General features: G+C 47.8%; 2 protein-coding genes across 30 annotated transcripts in view; one reads left to right on the plus strand and one right to left on the minus strand.

Moving 5' to 3' along the window:
* Positions 1-4,415, minus strand: part of FBXO36 (F-box protein 36) — an 85,502-nt gene extending 81,087 nt beyond the window's left edge. Inside the window, exon 1 of one of the 3 annotated variants that reach the window (XR_012779396.1) lies at positions 3,667-4,412. The gene's annotated coding sequence lies outside the window, so the exon portion shown is untranslated. Of the gene's footprint in view, positions 1-3,666 lie in introns of all 3 variants that reach the window. The other 2 variants (XM_075530187.1, XM_075530188.1) reach the window with 2 other exon arrangements.
* TRIP12 (thyroid hormone receptor interactor 12) overlaps positions 3,718-15,497 on the plus strand; it is a 134,149-nt gene continuing 122,369 nt past the window's right edge. For 21 of the 27 annotated variants that reach the window (XM_075530157.1, XM_075530169.1, XM_075530167.1 and 18 more), the window contains exon 1: positions 4,911-5,057. The gene's annotated coding sequence lies outside the window, so the exon portion shown is untranslated. Of the gene's footprint in view, positions 3,840-3,933; positions 4,091-4,532; positions 4,556-4,910; positions 5,058-5,360; positions 5,383-5,634; positions 5,659-9,074; positions 9,099-15,497 lie in introns of those variants that run through there. The other 6 variants (XM_075530160.1, XM_075530159.1, XM_075530163.1 and 3 more) reach the window with 6 other exon arrangements.

Here is a 15,497-nt window from a genome sequence, read left to right on the forward strand (position 1 = left end):
CTATGAGTCAGAACGGAATCAAAGACAATGGGTTTGTGTTTTGTTTGGGTTCTTTTCATTAAAAGAGCCCCAATGACATAGTGGGTTATGCAAGATATACAGCCTCAGACACCCCAAGAATTAGTTCTACTGAGCCAGAATTGACTCAATGGCCGTGGATGGGCTTTATTCATTAACTTGACAGTGGTTCATCAATATCCTTTAGACTTAAATTGAAAAAGTTCATATAAATATTACACCACCTACATGGTCGTACAAATCAAATCGTTAACTAGGTTCTCCCACTAGAGGATATGTACCATGAAACAGTACCTGATGTGTTTAGAAATAAACTCAAAGCCATGCCCTGCAGTGGGCTCATGGCAACTGGACAGGACAGAGTAGACCTGCCGCCCCATAGAGTTTCCAGGCTGCAAATCTTCACGAAATCGAATGGCCTCATCCTTCTGTGGAGCAACTGCTGGGACTGAATCTTCCTGGTAGCGCAGAGCACTTTCACCACCACACCACCAGGCCTCCTCAGGCCCATAAAGGAGCCCAACAGTTAAAGGAGTTATAGTCTTTGTGGGCACCAGCTTCTATTTAGCATTCTGTGGTAAATGCCAAATTGCTAATTAAAATCAAGGTCTGGAACTTCATTCAGCAACGGGAAGTGAGATTTTCCCAGGGAGTCCTATGTGAAATGGCCCCAGGCTTCACAATAGCATTCAAGGCCTTTCCAGTATGAATCCACTATTTTTGAGAGAACTCCTCTTCAGAGGGAGAACCAAGAATGACTACTACAAGCGGTAGAGGGAGGGGGCACAACCAGATGACTTTCATTCAGAAAGCAGGGGACTGATTTGTCTTAGCCTTGACATCTTCATCACAATCAGATTTGAGAATTAACATCTAACACCACCCCACTTGCCCCCACCCCATGCTATAGTCTGAATAATCCATTGGAGGAGGGGTGAATCCACAGCTGCAAGTTCTTAATTTGGAATCCCTTTAACTCACTGCAGCCCATTCGATTCTGACTCCTGGTGGTGACCTTATACACAGAACTGCCCCATAGACAGGACTCTCAAGGCTGTACATAATTTTGGGGGGTCAATTCTGTATACGTTTAAAGATTTTTTAAATTTATAAATTAGGAGGAGGCTCTTTATGGAAGTCGACTGCTGCATCTTTTTCCTGAGGAGCTTAGCTGGGCGGTTCAGATCACTGACCTTTCAATTAGAAGTCGGGGCACATGATGACTGCACCACCAGGACTCTGAGGAATGCTTCTAGAAGCGCAAACAAACAAACAAAGTATTTACAAATTTAAATGCATAAGCAAGGAGTCACAGAAAACCTTCCTGTGTAAGGACTATGTCAACAACAGTGGGGAACTAAAGTGTGATTTGGCTGCCTGCAAGTCCCTGTCAAGTACGTAGCTTTGGGATTTTAAAACTATACAAATACAGTGAAAAGGGGGAGTGGGGGAAGGAAGAAATCCAAAAAGAGGATTTGAGAAAGGAGTCATCATCTAAACTAAGGACATATTTTGGATATTACACAGATTGTATGGAAGAAAAGCAGAAGTGAGGACAGGTGAGTGTGTTTGGGAGGAGTACAGGAAACAGTTGTCGAAAGACATTCAAAGATGGGAACTGGAAACACAGGGAATTCAGGGTGGATGATCCCTTCAGGACCAGTGGTGTGAGTGGCGATACTGGGAGTGGAAAGTGGGAAGCGATTACTAGGATCTACATATAACCTCCTCCCTGGGGACGGACAACAGAAAAGTGGGTGAAGGGAGACGGCAGACAGTGCAAGATATGACAAAATAATAGTTTATAAATTATCAAGGGTTCATGAGGGAGCAGGTAGCAGGGAGGGAGGGGAAAATTGAGGAGCTGATGCCAGGGGCTTAAGTGGAGAGCAAATGTTTTGAGAATGATGAGGGCAATGAATGTACAAATGTGCTTTACACAACTGATGTATGTATGGATTGTGAAAAGTTATATGAGCCTCTAATAAAATGATTGAAGAAAAAAAATAAAACTTAAAAAAGGGAGCGTCATTAAAAAATTAAAAACCTACCTAAGACGCTTTTTAATGCTAGTCTTTCAGTATTTATTGGTAGCAAGCCACCCCATATTGGAGGTTCAGTTGCATGTACTGAGAATGTGTGTAACTATGGTTTGGTTAGAAAGTGGCATCGTCTCAAAGCGACTGACTGGGAAGCGCTTTCTATTTTGTGCAACACATTTGACTTTAAAAAGAGGATGAATCTATTAGACTTGGGACGAACTTGTGTAGAATTGTAGTATATATACATATTCAGAGTGCCTAGGAAATAGAAACTGGATCAGATCTTAAACCATAACAAAAACCACCCCTCCTATTTTATAGATGAGTGTCTGACGGAGAGAAAAAGATCCCGAAATAAAGGTGAGTTTTTTATCTGGGAAGGAAGGAAGCACCAATTCAGGATGTTGGAAAGAGAAGATTTAAAAAATAAAATAGGATAGTTAGAAGACACATGCCCGGGTTACACCGGGGAAGAACACCAAGGGCAGCATCGTCAAGACAAACAGACGCTTAAGGCTGAACTCAGTGAAAGTGAAAGGAACAGGCACGCAGGGGGTCACCTGGCTGAGGCGTCCAGCTCTACAACAGAGCAGACTTGTCACCCCAGACCTGGCAGGAAAATGCTCAAAAGGAATCCTTTTAAGACACACTATGCAAAAAGCTAAGCGGTAAACAATAAGAACTTACTTGAGGTGGATGAAAAGAAACAGAATCTCTTTTCCATCAGTCACGTGAGTGAGTCAAGTATGGAAGACAGCCCCTAATCTGCCACCAAAGTGTACCCAAGATAACAATTTTAGTATGTGCGAGAACTCTTAATTAAATGTGTCAACATTCTTGAAAAAAAGATTATTTCGTCCAAGAAAATTTAAATGGGGTGAGCTGATCATGCAGGTAAAGATGGTGACTTCTTAGGTTTAGAAAATAAAATTATTTCTATTACAAAGGATGATTAGAAAGCTATGAAACATCCATTCTCTGCCTCTTGTAGGGGCCAAGAGCAAATTGATATTCAATATCCACACCCACAGATAGTGAGTTCTACATTTCATTTTATAGGCATATCACAACAAACTCCATTGCCATGTAGTTGTTTCTGAGTCATCGTGACTCTCTAAGCCAGCAGTTCTCAACCTGTGCCTCCCAACCCCTTTGGGGGTCCAGAGACCCCTTTTCACAGGGGATTGCCTGATTCCTAACAATAGCAAAATGACAGTGAAGCAGTAGTAACGGAAATAATGTTATGGTTGGGGGCGGGGGTCACCACCACATGAGGAACTGTATTAAGGGGTGGCCGCATCAGGAAGGTTGAGAACCGCTGCTCCAGGAGATCCACCTGCTGGCTCCATAGGGTTCCTAAAGGAAAGGACCACCAGACCTTCCTCTCCAAGTGCAAGGTTGCTTGCACGACCTTTCGGGTGGCGGGCCATCGCTGAAACCGCTGAGCCACCCGGCCGCATCTCAGGACGACCAAGTGTTCAACGGCAAGATGCACGGATACCTCAGAGAGCGGCACAAGCTCGGTGGGCACTGCCCACGTGGAGGCCCAGCTGGGGGAGAGAAGGCGGTCATTTCCCGTGCACCATAAATCACCCAGAAAACCCACCTTCCGCGGCTTGTCATAAACAGGCGGTCACCTTCCTCCCGGAGGGCACAATCCTCCGGCTGATTGTGGTGGGGCAGATGTCACGATGGGTGGGGCAGCCGCGCGGAGCAGCTCCAACAGTTGGTGCCGCCCCTCCCGCACACCTTCCATGGGCTAGAAAGGGCTCCGAGAAGGTAAGGGGGGGAAACTCGCCGCCGCCCCTTTCTCCCTAGAAGGCTGGGCGTCCTGACGTGGGTGTGGAAGTCGAAGATACCGCCCGGGATTGGAACACTTCCCGAGGATTCAGTCACACCCTGGCAGAGAGGTCGGCCCTCTCTCCCCTCCCCTGCCGGCTCCTCCTCGGGACTCGGGGCCGGGGCGGTCTTCGCCTCCTTCCCGCGCGGAGGACGCCAGCTCGACGCTTCGCGCGGAGGCAGCTCTGCGGGTAGGGCCCCGGGGTCGCGGCGCGGACGGCCGGGGCGGAGGAAGGGAGGACGACGCGGGCGGGCGGCCCGGCTGAGGAGGCCGAGCGGACCAGGGCGATCGCCCGGCTCGGGGCTGGGAGCGGGCGCTTCCGGCGGGCCTCGCTCGCTCTCGGCCTAGTGGGGGCTCGCGTCCCCGGAGCCGACCCCGGAGGGCAGGGGGTCGGGAGAGAGGGTGAGCCGCGCCTCGCACTTGCCTGCGACCGGGTGACCGATAATTGGTAATAGTCTTTGCTCGGAGCCGGACCTTGTCCTACAATTTCGAACAGAGTGTCCGGCAGCCACGACGCCATCTTGGGACGCCACCGCCGTCGCTAGGACAACCAGGAAGGGGCGGGACTTGCTTGGGGTCATGGGGCCAAAGCCCTAGCTGGAGTCGAGCCTAGCTTTTGAGCGCTCGGAGGTCAGGAGGCAGGTTCAAACTTGGGGTAATCATCCCCTCTCCCAAGGGTCTCAGGGAACTTTGACAGAGGAAATTTCCACCTCGAGGCCCCCCGTGACCCGAAAGGGAATTAGTTCCTGCTATCACCGAGGGGAGGGGGTGACCCCGGCGGAGGGATACCAAGCGGAGCTTCACAGCCTTCTTCCTGGTCCCTCGAAGGGATCGGGAGGAGATCGGAGGCCGCTGGGGGCGTCGCGCCGGGCGGTGGGGGAGGGAGGGGCAATGTGATGGGCCGCGAGTAGACTGCGGGGCCTGTCCCGCGGACGAGCCCGGCGGGGAAGGGCAAAGTAGTCCCCGGGAGTGTCGGCGCTGGCGGGGAGGGAGGCGGCGCGGGCGGAGGCGCACGGCGGCGCGGTGCTGCGGCTCAGCTGATAATTGAAGGGACTGAGGAGCCGCCGCCGCCGCCGCCGCTGGGGGGGGTGGGGGGAGCGAGTGGAAGTTACTGCCGCGCCACCGAGTCCGCACCGGAGACTTTGGGGCCTAACTAGGTAATTGGGGCGCAGGACCGAGCGACTGGGGGAGGGGTCGGCTGAGGGGTTGGGGGAGCAGCGGGGGTGGGGGGGGGCTGGAACAGAAAGTCCCAGGAAGCCTGCTTGTGTCATCGCCGCGGTTCGGCCCCCGCTCGGCCCTGTTCCCGGTGGCGACGGCCGCGGCGGCGGGACCGCGGAAGGACGGGGCCGAGGGTTGACGGGCGAGGCGTTCGAGGGAGACCGAGGCCGGAGGGGCCCGGGTGGGCCGGAGCGGGGGTGGGGGGGTGACGCTGGGTGCCCCCTCCTGCCCCTCACCATGAGAAGGGCCCCTCACTGCATTGGGGTAAGGCGTGTGGGTCTGGGGGAGCCCGGCAAGGGTCGGGGGGGCCGGAAGTGGGTTTGGGAGCTTGGAGGGCGTCTAGGAAGAGAGAAAGTGGGGGGCCGGAAGTGCAGGTGGGGGGTGTGAAGACGGCCTGGGTTCCCCGGAAATGGGACGGGGGGCCCGGAAACGGGGAGAGGGGAGGCTCTAGCGCCGGAGACGGCCCGGAAATGGAAACTAGGGAGCAGTTCGAGTGACAACAGTTGTGGGGAGCGAGGGTCCTAAGAGGGAGCGGCCGGAGTGAGTGGAGTCCGCCGCAGGGGTCGCCTGCCGAGGGGGACGGTTGAGGGCGGGCGAGCCGGAGCCGGGGCTGCGCGGGCCAGTTCCTTCAGCCGGGGAACTTGAGGCTGAGGGATGACGCCGAGTGGGCCGTGAAGGGGGCCCGAAGGCGGCCGCGAAACTTGGCAGAGGGGAGCCGAACATCCTCCGTGGAGCAGAAGGAAAAGCGAGGGGTTGGGGGAGGGCGCCTCGAACTTGGGGGAGGTAGGTGACCCAATTGCCAAGCCCCCGCCCCCCTCGAATCGGGTTTGCGTCCAAGCCCAAGCGAGACTGGTGATTCGGGGCTCCCTGGGTTACATAAAACCCATCACGACGTCTGCCTGGCCGCCTCATCCCCTTGCGCCTTCCCCCGGGGAGAGAGAGGGGGGGGGGGCTTACTGGGGCACGGAACAAGTGCTAGAGGTGCTCTGACGCCCGCCCTGGGGTGGCTCAGCCCAAGCCCGGCCCGCCTCCGTGGCCTGGGGGGATGCCTTCGTCTGCTCCAGGAGAAATTAAGCCCCAAATTTCCAAACATCCATGCCAATCGGGGGAGGGGGGTGGAACCCACATCCGCGGAGCACTGCTGGGGAGCGGGCAGGCTTTGGTTCCTCCTGAGCCTTCCTGACGGCCCTTTTTGGTGTTGGCGTTGATCTTGCCGTTTGTCTGGGGTTGGTCAGATCAGCGGAAAGCATCGCTTTCCGTAGGTGGGTCCCGGTTTGATTACCTCCTTAGGTAATTGGGAGGGGGACGAGAGAGTGGGGGTGTCGGCGTTCGCGTGTGTTGTGTTGTGTACGTCCGCTTAGGAGTGCTGCTGGGAACCTGCCCCCAGTGGACATCTTACCGCGCCCCTGCCGGCTCCCTTCCCCGGCGGCCTTCCAAGGGCCTTGGCTTGGCCTGCCGGATCACCAGATCCCCGGGCTCCTCTCGGTAGTGTAGGCCCAGTGGTGATATGTGTGTAACTTTCTCTTCCTCCCGAGAGAACCCCCTCGATGTTTTTGGCATCTCATCTCCTAAAGACCTCGCAGCGGGCCCCGAATCTCTTCTTGTCAAACAAAAATCCAACAAAACCACCGGGTAGAAAGTTGAAAGAGCTATTGAGTTAGGGTAAAAAACCGACACTAGGAACAAAGGTCCTAGTTGTGTTGGGAGAAAAAGGCTAGAGGCCTATAGACCAGGCCTTGTGTGTGCGCGCCTGTGTGTGCATTTACACCCAGGGGAGGAGGGAAGCAATTCTGAGTTGACTAGGGGGATTATCACCGGTGACTTGGACACAATAAATTGGGGTGGGGTTTGTTGGGGCTGCTTTTTTATTTGTAGTGCCCAAGAGAGCAGTGTTAAAGTGTAGGAGAGGAAACATAAATATAAGTATTTTACCCCTTGACATTTGCTTCTTGAGAATACTGAACTAATGAGGTCTTCTTGTGACAGTCTTTGGGCTTTTGGATTTCCATGTACTTGCAGCTGAAGAAGCACCTCCGCTTGGTTGAGTAGCGTGGGCTTTTTCTGAAGGTGCCAATGCCCAAGATTTGGGTAGCTGGACTTGAGAATGCCACTCTTTACTTTGCGGTTTTTCTGGATTTTGAGTGATTTCTAAGCCTGTATAGCTGACATTTCTTAATGTAGTTTATGTCTACGGACAGGTTGTTTTATTTCACTTTTTCATGCACTTTCTCCAAGTTTTAGGATACTAAAACTTAGGTTATATAGTGTACCAGACAATGCTGAAGGGAGAAATACTGACCCAGGTTGGTAGGCCAGAGTAAGTGCCGTCACCTAGCAGGGTACAGCACATTTTGGAGTAATGTTTACTTTTCCATTCCAACTTGTAAGATTACTGTGTTTATGTTATCCAAATAAGGGTGTGTTTTTTTTTAATTCCTGTTTTAAAGACCTAGCAAAGAAGATGAGGAATTGCCAGTTATTAACTTTGTGACCTTGAACTAGACACTTAACTCTGGTTATGAGCTCCAGTGGTGATGACAGTGGATAACTTTATTACTATTAGAAAATTAGTTATTTTAAGGTTATTGGGGGTAAAATAAAAGGATAGACCCTGTTGAAGGTGGTGATGTGTTTGTAGGGGGACACTGGTAGGAGGTACGTTGAGGATTGGGGTCATGGTTTTTTGTCTTTGAAACTGCTGCTGAACTGGTAGAGGAACTTGTCTCTGATTTTTATAATATGATAAATGAACGTTTTTGTTTGTTTGCATCTACATGCTACATTCTTTTTTCTTTGCCTTGTATACAACTGAGGGCCCTTGTAAAGCTTTGGGGAAAGACTTGTTTACAGTTTTATTATTACAAACATTTGTGTTGATCTAGTTTTGTGGTCTAGAAAATAGATTTCTAGTCCCTGTAGAGATTACAATGAAGGAAAACAAAACCTTTCTGTGACTTTTCTTTCCCAGATCTAGGGAGTTTGTATTTAGCTTAATTGTTTAAATAGCTGTACTTCCTCACACATGCTTCCTCTTAAAGTATTTGTAGGAAGGGATCTTTTTGAGTGTGATGCAAATTTTACTCTCCCTGCTGAGATAGGTAATTTGATGTAGGCAAGCTGAAACTACCAGGATCTCATCTTCTTTATTTTAGTTGTTTCTTGCTCCTAAGGAACCCTGGAAGCTCTATCAGATAAGCTTTGGACTGCTAACCATAAGTAAGATCAGAAGTTCAAACCCATCAGCCCCTCTTGAGGGAGAAAGATAAGGCTGACTGCTCTTTTCAAGATTGATAGCATAGGGTCCCAAACTTGTTTGGCCTACCCTTTATCAGGAAGGAAAAAATTTTTTTTTCACTCAGCACCCCCTTGGCAATTAGAGACTTTGTAATGTATCTCATAATCCAGGACATAGTGTCACCATCTGCTTTTGCAACCTCCTTGTGCCCCCCCCCCCCCCATGTACACTGATTTATATAGTCTTAGAAACGCTACAGGAGGTGGTTAGGAGTCATAAGTAACCCTGTGGCAGTGGAGGTTTTGATTTGCCACCAGCCTGACCAGCATTTTTCTCCTCAATTTAAGGCACTTCCAATTTGAACTCAGCCGCTCAAATCGCCACAAGTGTAACTTCCCAGGCTTTTTGTCTTTTTTTCTGTTTTTTTTTCTTCCTCTTTACTGCAGTTTTAACTATTACAAGAGAATTTAAAGAGTTGTGTGGAGAAATGGAATGAAAGAGAATGGGGTTTCCCTCCACAAACTTGGCAAAGCCCTCTTGCATCGCCATGCTTGTTGACATGTGACTTTTTGTTTCTCCAACTAGATTGCAGGCTTCCTGATCTAACGGCAAGGAGCACTCAGCAACCTGATTGGAAAGTAACCCTGTTTTCCTTGCCCTTCAGACCTGCCGGTGCCAGCCTGACCCTGTTGAGTAGGCCACCCATCTTCCTGCCTGGAGGGTTTCTTGACCTCAGACAGTCCAGGTAGCTGCCTCTGGTTTAGTTCAGTGATCCTGACCTTGCTACATCTCTTCCCTGTGCCTGCATGGGTACAAACTGCTATCGGCAAGTTTTTATTGCTAAGCCAATGGGTCACTCTGCCTCTCTTCCCATCGGCCAACCCTAGAGGGAGCGCAGCCAACAAGGGTTGCAGGGTGAGTCTAAGACCGTGCTCTCCTGCTGTTCCCAGTGTGCAGTGTTAGCTTCATGTTTATGTGTTTCATTTTCCTGCCTGATAGTCATCTCATCAGCAGTTGCTCCTCACCACCTCCTTCTCCCCCCCTCCCCGCCCAGCCAGGTGACTGTTGGTATGGCAGTATAAAAGGAGGCCTTCAATGAGACGGGTCGATACAGTGGCTGCAGTTGTGAACATGACACAAGGCCAGGCAGCATTTTGTTTTGTTTATATAGGGTTGCTATGGGTCGGAACCAACTCAGCAGCACCTAACAACCACAGCCGACAAGTATGCTGATGCCCGGCAAGTCACCTGGTTTTCTTAAGTAAGATTTAATTTTGCAAATGGCCTGGATTGTTTGAAGGGCAGTTCTTCAATGAGAGCTAATAAGAGGGAGGCTTTCAAAAATTTGTGGAAAACAACTGAAAGATAATAGATTTTTTTCTGTTTTTTTTTTTTTTAAGTCCCGCTCGTATCACCTATCTTACTGATTTAGTTCATTGCCCCCCAAAAAAAGGGAGTTTAACAGACCGAAATAAGTCTGCCTAACAATTTATTCTGAGGCTTTTTAGATTTCGCTTTTGGGGATTCTTGTCATTTCATATAACTTGATGGGCCAGAAATGAAAGAGGACGTGTCAGTTACTCAGGGATCACTGATGGTGCAGCTGTTAAGAGTTCTGTGCTGCTAACTCAAAGGTCGGCAGTTTGATCCCACTATCCACTCTTGCAGGGGCATGAGCAGGTGAGATGATGGGTTCAGAAACCCTACACTCTGATCTCTGGGTCACCATGATGAGTGGGAATGGATTCTGACAGCGATGCGTTGGGCCTTGGGGCCTATGATTCAGATTTAACCTGCCTTGTCTTAAGTCTGCAGCAGTGGAACATGACAGGGCTTCAAACCTTGGTTTGGATAATAGGATGAAAAGATCTTGTAATTGTTCCACAGCCTTTTTGAAGCCCCCTTATAGGGAGTTTTGTGGTTCTGCTTCCTTTTAAATGTCATTCTGTTGGCATAGTGTGACTGATGCCTGCTCCTCTTTCCACTCAACTAATTTCAGCTCAGCAACCCATATACAGGGTGTCCAAGATTAAAAACCTATGTGTGAGCAGACAGCTTCATCTTGGAGCTGGTGAGTTTGAACTGTTAACCTTGTGGTTAGCAGCTGGGTGCCTAACTCCATACTACCAAGGCCCCTCTTTCCATTAGTTTCAGTGGTTCTCAACCTTGCTAATGGCACAACCCTTTTACTATAGTTCCTCATGCTGTAGTGACCCTCAACCATAAAATAATTTTCATTGCTACTTCATAACTAATTTTGCTACTATTATGAATCAGGCAACTCCTGTGAAAGGGTCGTTTGACCCCCACAGGTTGAGAACTGCTGCATTAGTGTGAGTGAAGCAACATGACATTGCGTGTGTGACTTGAAGGCAGAGACTCATGCTCCCAGTCCTGTTATGTCCTTTCTCTTGGGTTGACCCTGGGAAATTGTTGAACCTTTCTTTAGGTGAGCTTCAGGTGCTCAATCTGAACTCAAACCAAACTCCCTGGCATCAAGTTAATCCTAAGGCTTTTGATCTACACAGTTGGAGTTGGTTAGGCACTTAGGAGACTAGGTCTGGAAGGTGAATGGAGCAATCTTTGTGCCCCTCGTACATTGTAGTATTGACTCTGACCCTTTTCAGCTCTACCTAAAAAAAACCCATTGCCCTGTAGCCATTTCTAACATACATCGATCGGGTGGGACAGAGTAGAACTGCACCAGGATGTTTCTGAGACAACAGTCTTTACTGGAGAAGGTAGATAGCCTCATCTTTTTCCTGAGAAGCATCTGGTAGGTTCAAACTGCTCACTTCAGTTAACAGCCCAACTGAAAACCCACTCTGCTTATGCCACCAGGGCTCCTTTCTACCTAGAACATATGTCTATTATATAGACAGCGTTCCTCTCTCATCTGTACTGGTGACATCTTGAGTGCAGGAGAGGAATTACTGAGGGGATCAGGAATTCCTTGAATTCTGGTTTATTTCCTTTTAAATCTCCAGGATCTAGCACAGTGCCTTCCATAATAGGAATTCTCTAAAGATGTTTTGAAGGTATAAGTCTTGTGACAAACTTGGGAAAAATCAACCCCCCTGCCAATTCCAGTCACTTTTGACTCAGCTCTCTCCAAGGCCAGAGCAGAACACTCTTCAGGGTTTCCAGGGCGGATTGTCACATCTTTCTCCAGAGAGAACACAGGAACTAGTCTTGCAAGAATAGTTATCTTTAAAGAAAATCATTCTTAAGTGGAATGATTTTGTACAATTCTATTTATCCTGATCCTTGTTTCATAAGTATTGGTTCATGCCCTGGTGGCACAGTGGTTAAAGCCCAGCTGCTCACCAGAAGGTAGACAGTTCAAATCCAATACCTGAATCTCCGGGAGATGGACCTGGTCAGCCACTCTTGTCATAGTCTTAGTACATCAGACCAGTAAAACAACCAGGGCAGTGTCTTATGTAGTGCTGCTATAATCACACGCCACACGTCAGTGCCTTTAACCAAGAGAAGGGTGTTTTCTCAGTCTGAGGACTGGAAGCCCCAATGCAGGCCTCTGGGTCCAGCGAAGGGCCTGATTTTCTCACCATCCTTTTCCTTGGTCCTTGGAGACCATGGGGCTTGGCTGTTCCCTTACCCCCTCTCTGCTTCCTTGCCTGTTTAATCTGCATTTCAGAAATTGGCACGACACACCCTATTGCTAATTATGCCTCATTAGCATAAGAACCCATCCCCAAATGGAACTCAGGGTAGAATTGACAGCTCATTTATTTGGGGTAAGGGGCATGATTCCTTTCATAATCACAAGCTATCATACACTGTTTTTCTTTATTATTTGCATATAACAATTGACCAAATAAATGTCTGCTAAGTTGTGGCTCTAAATATGTTTTGATGATTTTCAACCAATTTGCAGTACATGCAAGCCTTTAACTTTATGATATGTGTGTCATTGCCCAAACCTGAATGTTGAGGGCTCTTTGTAAGCCATAGTTCTTTCAGTAAATGAAATTCCATTTGAATCACCTTGGGGGCAGGCCTCCCTTCCTAGTTGGAGCTGGGAAGGCAGAGCCCTACACTGCCTTCCCAGCTCCACCTGGCTCCTCCCACAGGCTGCGTGCATTTTGAGTGCCTGAAGGAGCTGTTGCTGTCTTAAGGTCAGATGGACTCCTTAGTGGGAGTGTTTAGTGTCTTCCCAATGAGAGTCAGTCCTTAGGCACTACAGTCTTCTCTTAGTGCACTGTCGTAATTTAAGCTGCAATGTGTCCTTGGGGTTCGTTCTGGAGATCACATGGAAGGCCTCCCGGTTTTAAATCCTTAGACACCAAGTCTGTGTAGCTGCAGAGAGATGAATGCTCTAACTCCTGCCCTGAGCATGGTGCTTTTTAGGCCTGCCCATGCAGCTGGCAGTCAGCTTGACTGACTGGTTTTCTGAGCACACCTTGTCAGCATTCTTGACTCTGGCTCTCTCTGCTCTCACTTCCTGGGTTGCTTACCTTCTCCTATTTTGTATTGCCTGTGCTCAAGTAAGTCACTTGTCTTCCCAGAGCTCCTCAGAGATGTTCTCGCTTCACTCTGTTCTCCATTCTTTATCTCACTTGTAGGATGTCCTGTATTACATAATTTGATGTTTACAGTTTAACTCAGCGGTTCTCAACCTTCTTACTGCTGCCACCCTTTGATACAGTTCCTCATGTTGTGGTGACCCCTAACCATAAAATTATTTTTGTTGCTACTTCATAACTAAATTTGCCATGGTTATGAATCATCACGTAAATAAATATCTGATATGCAGGATGCATTTTCATTCTTACAAACTGAACATAATTAAAGCACAGTGATCAATCACAAAACAATATGTAATTATAGATTGTGAAATCATTTCTAATGACAAATGAAATCTTGTCTTGACGCTTAGTGTAGCATGAGTAACAGTCATCATGCCGGGTACTCGTATGTAAGCGGACCCACCTGGAGACGATGGAGGAGCAGTGTCTCGGTTCCTAAGACCATTGGAAATACGTGTTTTCCCATGGTCTTAGGCGACCCCGGTGAAAGGGTTGTTGAACCCCAAAGGGGTCTTGACCCACAGGTTGAGAACTGCTGGTTTCTCGCTCTCACTTGACTCTTTGAGGGCAGAGGTCTGGTTCTCCTGTCTCCACCTGCCTGGCCCAGGGCTCCTAGTCAAAGACGCTGTGCCTGGGGCAGATAGGTCTGGGTGACACATGCTTCTTCAGAGAGCCTTCAGGCTGCATCTTGAAACCTTATTTGTGAAATAGATTAGCATCCTTTTCTGTGACTTACTGTTGACTTACATTTTTTTGTTTTCCAGCATTTATTAGCTGAGTATAGGATCCTAGAATCTGAATTGGGCTCATTGAAATCAGCTATTTAAGGAATATTTTAGTCATTCAGTTACCTCAGGTTTAGCAGTTGGGTGTTTATTAGAAAAGGAAGATCTATCCCGATGTCCATCTTATTTCTGAAAGCATCTTGCACGCAGACCTTTCCCTCAGTGAGGTTCCACAGAGTTGATCATAGCTCATTTGGTCTAACTAATTTGATAGCTGTAGTAGAGTATAAAATTTAGCCTAGAGGAGTATTTCATAAATGGTCGCAATGCACATTTCCTGCATTTAGAAAAGCTGTTATTCCACAGCAGTTGAGTCAACCCACAGTGACCCTCTATAGCAATGGTTCTCTAACTGGGATTGTGACCCCTTTGGGGGTCAAATGACCCTTTCACAGGGGTCACCCGATTCATAACAATAGCAAAATTACAGTTTTGAAGTAGCAATGAAAATAGTTTTATGGTTGGGGGGGCGGAGCGGGGATGTCACCAGAACATGTTAGCTCAGAGGCTGTGAATCTTTATGAGAGCAGATGTTTTCATCTTTCTTCCCAGGAATGGCTAATGATTTCGAACTGCTGACCTTAGGGTTAGCAGCCCAATGTGTAACCCAGTTCATCAGGGCTCCACACGAAAGTAAAAAACAGGTGAATTAGGGCACGAGTTTGGACTTCAGAAATCAGTTGTTGGAAACACCTTTATATGAGTGTGCCTTTCCAGTTTAATACAAACTCTACAGTCTTAGCTCTGAGGAAAAATAAAGAGGTTTCCTTGTCTTGAAATGTACTTATGCTTACATTCACATTAATGATAGGGTAAACTGTGTATTGTGCATATTTATATTTGTTACTCACTGAGAACAAAGTTGAATTTTATACAGTGAGTACTGTGAAGTTTATGGGGGGGTGTACTTCTGGGTTGAGACTGAGGAAGGCTTCAGAGAGAGGAGGGCCTTGAACCCTGAGTGCCATTGTTTGGGGGTAGGTACAGAATTGGGGAGTCTAATGAATTAATGGTGGCCTAAACCTAATGATCAGGTAAACTTACTCTTGGGAGTGAAGGTCCTCATTTATAAAATAACAGGAAATAAGGTTGCATAATAGAAAATCTGGGTGGAGATGAAGGGAGTTTCTTAAGAAATTAGATTTAACAGATCGATTTTGACAGCTTAGTGTTGAGCCCAGAATAGGCACTGACAACAATGAAAGAAATATCTGAAAACACTTAATTTGTAAATGAACTGAAAATGAAAAGGACTATGAGGTTAAGTGCTTTGAGAGCCTAGCTTTTTATGAAATTGCTTCCCATTCTTGGATTGCACATCAAGATTTTTGTGCTAAGTTTGGGGAGAGTGAAACAGTGGACGCCAACATGATTTCTTGTTCAATTTTCCAACATAGCAGTGAAAAATTTTCGTTAAATAAACAAGAGCTGGGTAATTGTCTCTGTGACTCCCACTGCCCTGTATTCAGTTCCAGAACCCTTCCATGAGTGGAAGATGCTGTCATTTTGTCTCAGCACATTTAGCTATTTTGGTTTTTAAAAATGCAAAATGCTATTTTGAGATTTAAAGTTTTTATGAATTACTCAATAATTTGTTCATCTTATTTGTTTGAGAAACTTGCTTAGCCTCTATTGTGATGAAGGAAATGTAAAACAAAAGCTAATTGTAGTTTAAACCATAACCTATTATTATTTATTTTCAGAGGTGGAGGATTTTTATCAAGGTGGGGAGTTGAGAAAACATCATACATCTTTAGGATCTTTGTGCTTTCTGAATAACGGAGCTGGTTCTGATGGGATACCTCCTTC

Source organism: Tenrec ecaudatus, chromosome 13 (genome assembly GCF_050624435.1).
Source record: "Tenrec ecaudatus isolate mTenEca1 chromosome 13, mTenEca1.hap1, whole genome shotgun sequence".
Classification (NCBI taxonomy): domain Eukaryota; kingdom Metazoa; phylum Chordata; class Mammalia; order Afrosoricida; family Tenrecidae; genus Tenrec; species Tenrec ecaudatus.